Genomic DNA, 6000 nt, shown 5'->3' with positions numbered 1-6000 from the left:
CGCCTCCTCCCCCCACACCCCCCTTACCTGCTTCAGGCTTCCCGCGAATCAAATATTCGCGGGAAGCAGGGGAGGGGGCGGAGACTTTGGGGAGGGGGCGGGGTTGGGCGGGGCCGTGGGCGGGGCTGGGGGCGGGGCCGGGGGCTGTGGAGTGTCCTCCATTTGGAGGCACAAAATATGGTAACCCTACCCAGTCCCCCACCCCTAGCAATTCAGTACCCCTCAGTTCAGCTCCCCTCAACCTCTGCTTCTCATGGGGTTCTTCACCCCCTCCTTTCCCAGGGGGCTGCAACACATCCTGTTGTATTAATTTAGATGGACCACATGGGGCACAGGTGCTAACATTACCCAGTCATTATCCAACATTAAACAGTTTTAAACAAGATTCAAGTGTTGGTAAACAGAGACCTGAGCCTGCTTAGTACCATGGCTAACACACCATGAAAAATCCTTTCATTAATGTACAAAAAAGAAGGAAAAACAGTTACAGCATTTGAAATGTAAAGTAGTAAGTAGAGGCTTTTATTTTAACAACATCCCTTGCTCCCTTTCGCTTTAGTTGCAGAGAGATTTTAGAAGGAAAAACACCCTTCTTTGACAGTCTCTTAGATGGTATCAAAGATGATAACTGTTCTTTTGCGGGGAAAAGAGAATACATTAGTTGAAATGAGCTGGAGCTATAGTTATTGCTGTTGCTGCTAAAGTCCGATCCTGTTTTTTAGAAAAAAAAAAAAAAACCAAGGCATACACACACAAAAGGGGAGAGGAAAGAACAGCAAAGATAGAAACTGTATTTTCTGTCTCTGGTGCTGACTTTCACTTTCCCCCTCACTGCTGGAAAAACACAGGCACATCACATCATCTTATTAGCCACTCTGAGACCTAGCAAACTCATCCTGGCATCAGGCTGTTTAGGGCATTGATTTAGCTGCCTCTTTATGGTCACAGACTTACAGCACTGTTGCAAAATATGCAGTCTTGACCAGCTAAGCAAGACTTTTTTTTAAATAGAAGGAAAAAGGAGAAAGAGAGAAATGAGAACAAATAAGATAGGAAAGGAAAAAGGGCACATTCCATAGAAGTGTAGGGGTGGGAGGAACCTAGAGAAGTCACCAATCTAGCCCACTGCAATGAAGCAGGACCAATTAAACCATGAGCATCCCTGCAGGTGTTTGTCTAACCTGTTCGTAAAAACTTCCAAGGACAGGGATTCCACAAACTCCCCTGGAAGCCCATTTCAGAGCCTGGGGTGGTGGTGGGGAGACAAAGGGCATGCCCCACAGTTTGGACTAAGGTGGTATGAATAGCAGTGGGTACCGAAGTGCTGCACTGTAACTCTTCTTTCCCATATGGATGCTGCAGGCATGAACTTTAATTTCTCAGGACCTTTAAGTTTGTGCCTGCAGTGTCCACACTGGGAAATTAGATGCAGTACTTTGGTACCTTATTTCAAGCTGCAGAGAAGTGTACACATCCCAGGTCTCCCATCCCTGGGGGTGGATGGGATTAAGCTGATGGAGGTGGCTTTGTTATGTGTCTCCCTCTCTCTGGCCCAGTTGGGTCAGGACATTTCTCAGGATTAGGTGAAGAAGTTCAGGGATCCCAGGAAATGGTGGAAGTGGCAGCGGTGCTCAAGTAGCCAAATTTTCTTCCCTCAGGTCTCTTTTTAAAGACCCCAAAAGGGAGTGATGGGTGGAATAGCCTGGCCCCTCATTACTTTATCTAGCAATTAGGCCCAACACACCAATTTTGGTTTATTGATTTTCGATCCTCAACTCCTCTAGTTTACCAGGCATGATCTTAACATAGCCCTTGAGTTATACCAGTAAAGCCTTTTTGTATGAACTGTTTCAACTTTTCTGTCTCCCTTTCATATCGTTCCCATCAACATGTGTTATTATCAGTTATTGTGATATCTTATAAACTTTCACTTTTCTCAGCTGAGCTCACAATTAGGCCCAGTATTACAATAGCCCCCTCTTTCCCTTCCAGGCTGGGGAGTGGGTAGTTCCAGGAGCTCTTCACCCCTTCCCAGGCAGGTGTTGCCATCCTGTCCTCATTTGCTCACAGGAGAGGAGGGTAGAGGAGCCGCCCTGTGGGCTCTTTAGAGCCCTTCTGTGAGAATGGCATTGATTTGCTATGGGGAGGAGGAGAGAGAGCTCTTCCTGCAACAGCTTTGACTGTTATTTTGCCGCAGGAGGCAGGCAAATGGTGCAGCCATCCAGAGGGCACAAATTCTTGACAGGCCTAGAGCTTCTTGCGTTATCAGGAGACTGACTCTAGTCCCCGCAAATCATGTCACTGGTGAAAAAATTCACGGAAGTTGATAACTTTGTTGTATGAACAGGTTTGAGAGGCTGCCTCTAATCATATGCTCCATTCTGACAACTGGGATTAATTGAGGTATATGTTTTAGTATTACCTAGATCTGTGCTCAGTGGCACTAGTGAGAGTATGATAGATTTGCCATCATTGGGATTTTACAAGAATTTGGACTACCCAATTGTCTTCTAGTTTTCATTCATTAAACCTTCCATATTATTTTTAACTTTTACTCCAGACGTCAGTAAAACCCTCCATGTTACAGCAGGGCATTCAACCCATAGGAATGGGACTTGGAGTTTGTTACTACCAACAAGAACTCCAAGGTTGTCAGTTTGATAAAAGCAGAATGAAAGACAGATACTGTTGCAGACAGGATAGTAAATAGAAGTAAGGTCAGGACCGGCTCCAGGCACTAGCGAAGGAAGCAGGTGCCTGGGGCGGCCAATAGAAAGGGGCGGCACTCTGTCCGTTGTTGGGGCAGCACGTCCAGGTCTGCGGCGGCAATTCGGCGTCGGGTCCTTCAGTCCCTCACTTCCTCTTTGCTGGCACTTTGGTGGCAGCTCAATCAGGTTTTTCTTTTTTTCTTTTTTTTTTTTTTCCTTCTTTGCCGCTTGGGGCGGCAAAAAAGCTGGAGCTGGTCCTGAGTAAGGTCAGAACAGATGTAGTATCGGTAACAAAATACTCCATAGTAAATGCTACACGTTTTTCTTTTCTTCCCACTATCCCAAGCTACTGCAAATACACTTGAACACATAGCCCACCATACCACCAAATGTCGGAATATTTGGATCAGATAGCACCCAGACTTGAAACCATGGCTTGATTTTATAAACCACCCTTGCTTCTTGCTAAACTTTAGTCTCATCGATTTCTTATTCTAGTAGTCTACCTTGGCATGCAGCTGAATTGCAGGAAACAACTGAAGGTCATTTTTATTAGTATTTTTAGCTTGCTGAAAGGCTGGATTACCAACTGAATCTTTTGGTTGTGAGAAAAATCTGGTGCTGACTTAGGCCGTTAGTACAGGATGTAAAATAACTTATATAATGTAAATGAGACAACAATAGCTTATTGTTTATAGAAGAAATATAGAATCATAGCCTGAACGGAAAAACTCCTGTACATAAATTCCATTGAAGCCATGTGTCTATAGATGGTCTTAAAACAAACATGCTGAAGTAACTATTTGCAGGATCAACCAGTCCCTTTAATTGTTTTGCAGCAGTGGGTTGATATGGACAATGGCATTAAGATACTATGCTACTGTAAGCATAGAGGGGGAAAAACCTGAAAGAAATGGAAATTGGGGATTGTCCATTGCACCTGCTCTGACTTGTTTGCTTCACACATTGTTGAGCTAGTTTTAATCTTGTGTTAGTAGAAATACAAGTATCTGAAGTTATATATTTTATTTGTTAGTTTTTCTACATTAAACTTGCAATAAGCATTTGATTCATTTCAACATATGTAAACACATCTTTATTAAAAAAGATTGAAAGAATAACTACAGTAGAACCTCAGAATTATGAACACCTTGGCAATGGAGGTTTTTCAGAACTCTGAAATGTTTGTTACTCTGAACAAAACATTCTGTTTGTTCTTTCAAAAGTTTACAGCTGAACATTGACTTAATACAGCTTTGAAACTTTACAATTTCCGAAGAAAAACGCTATGCTTTTCCTTTATTCTTTTAGCTTACGTTTAACACAGTATTGTTCTGTATTTGCCTTTTTTTTTTTTTGGTCTCTTCTGCTGCCTGATTGCGTACTTCCAGTTCCAAATGAGGTCTGTGGTTGACTGGTCAGTTTGTAACTCTGAGGTTCTACTGTAGCTTTTGTTTGGCCTTTTCCTAATACGGAAAGAACTGAATAAACAAAAAGACACACTTAATAGAGTGCAATTACTAGAGAGAATCAACTATATCATATCAACATTTGTCTGACAAAACGGTCAACCAGTGAACAATTCCTGTGATTCTCATCCTTTTTTCATACCCTAAACCCCCCTTTTGGTATATTAGGACCCCTACTCCCAGAATCCTTCTACTGTCTATCTGCATAACCTCCCATTTAGAAATATAGAAAGTCATGATGCCCAGGTTGAGTACCCCTCCCTCACCCATTAAAGTTGTCCTGAATTATTAATGGATTTATGATGAAGTGCCACAGCGGTTACTATATGGAATTTTAAAAGGGTAATACCATTAGAATTGAATTAGAAGGTTTTTTCCCCATCAAAAGTCATAATTTGTCAACACTTGTCTCAATATTACTTCAGATTACCCACTGTTTTCCCTATAAGTAGGATAGGAGGTGATTGTGATAACAGTTGACAAATGTTAATGTTATAGACTCAATGTTACATTAGGTCACTACTGGTGAAGTATAAGTGCTTTATTGAACTATGCATCGATCTGTCGCTCTTCTTAAATTTAGATATTTGTTTTTAAAACTTGTCATCATACATCAGTGTTAAGTAAGGAGCTGGTAATGAGCACAGTGGTATTTTATTTCTTGATCCTGTAAAGGAAGTAAGTCACTGTTCTTCTTTCTTATTCTGCTCTGATTGGTCTCTCTTGTGCATTGTCACCAGACTCCTCTATCCCATATATATAGTTCTGTGTAATCTTTACTCTAAAATGCTGAGAGCTCTATAATAGTGAAGGCAAATTTGTATGGTTTAAGTTCACTTCTTTACCTAGGTCAGGCGATCTGACAAATGTCCATTACTGAAAAACAGAAAAAAATTATTTTCAACTTTTTTGTACATGTGCCCACCTGTTTTAAAACCAGCTTCTATTGTGAGTTGAATCGCTTTAATGGTATTCATTGGGATTATGGACCAGCCCAAACCATGCAGCTCTGTGTGCCTTAATTCACTTAATGCAGTTCGCCAAAAGGGGACCCCATGGTCAAAAAGGGGTGGGTTCCAAAAAGTGACCAAAGAAGGCAATTTTTTTTTTGTCAACAGCAAGCAGAAATGCCTAAGTGAGGTGTTTTCTCAGGTGCACAGACAAAGCTAGTCCTGGGATAGCTTATTTCTATTTTGGCAGCCTGCCATGATAGGAGGGTGATAAGGAGCCAACTGCCAACATGTGCTTCTACAAATATATTAGGCTGACTTAAACAGCCTACTGCAAAATGCTCTCCCCAAGATCCTCAGATAATTTTGGACAAATCTTGGAGGAGTTTTATTATGTGAACATTTAAAACTGTAAAACCATGATAGATGAACCCCTGCTCCTATGTGTTTCATTGTGTGTAATGGGAAATTTTGCCTGCAAATCCTTAGACCAGTAATTGCAAATTAAATTACAGGCTCTGGGCCAAATTCAGAGGTGAGTCTAAGAGAATTGGGAGGGAATCTAGGTTGGTATAAATTACACTGTATTTTACTTCTACTACCCTGTATTACACTTGCTGAGACTTACATGATCAGACACATTATACTCACACCTACTTACTAATTTGAAATTTACACTCCTTTTACACACCACATCTAGATTTGGCCCATAGATTCAATGCATACCAATCTCCTTCAGGTCAGTAATACTAATGCTTATATACCAATATTCTCTAAGTAGAGAGAAAGAGAGATACCAAATTCACAGGTGACATGGGAGGAAATGTACATTTTAGATTTCAATATACACACAGCTGTGGCAGGACTCACCAG

At 41.4% G+C, this 6000-nt stretch overlaps 1 protein-coding gene across 3 annotated transcripts in view; it reads left to right on the top strand.

The window, feature by feature from the left end:
* Positions 1 to 6000, top strand: part of CNTN5 (contactin 5) — a 987313-nt gene that overhangs the window by 596790 nt on the left and 384523 nt on the right. The window lies entirely within an intron of this gene.

Source organism: Trachemys scripta, chromosome 1, assembly GCF_013100865.1.
Source record: "Trachemys scripta elegans isolate TJP31775 chromosome 1, CAS_Tse_1.0, whole genome shotgun sequence".
NCBI lineage: Eukaryota > Metazoa > Chordata > Testudines > Emydidae > Trachemys > Trachemys scripta.
The sequence above is the reverse complement of the archived record's forward strand: the minus strand, read 5'-3'. Positions and strand labels throughout refer to the sequence as shown.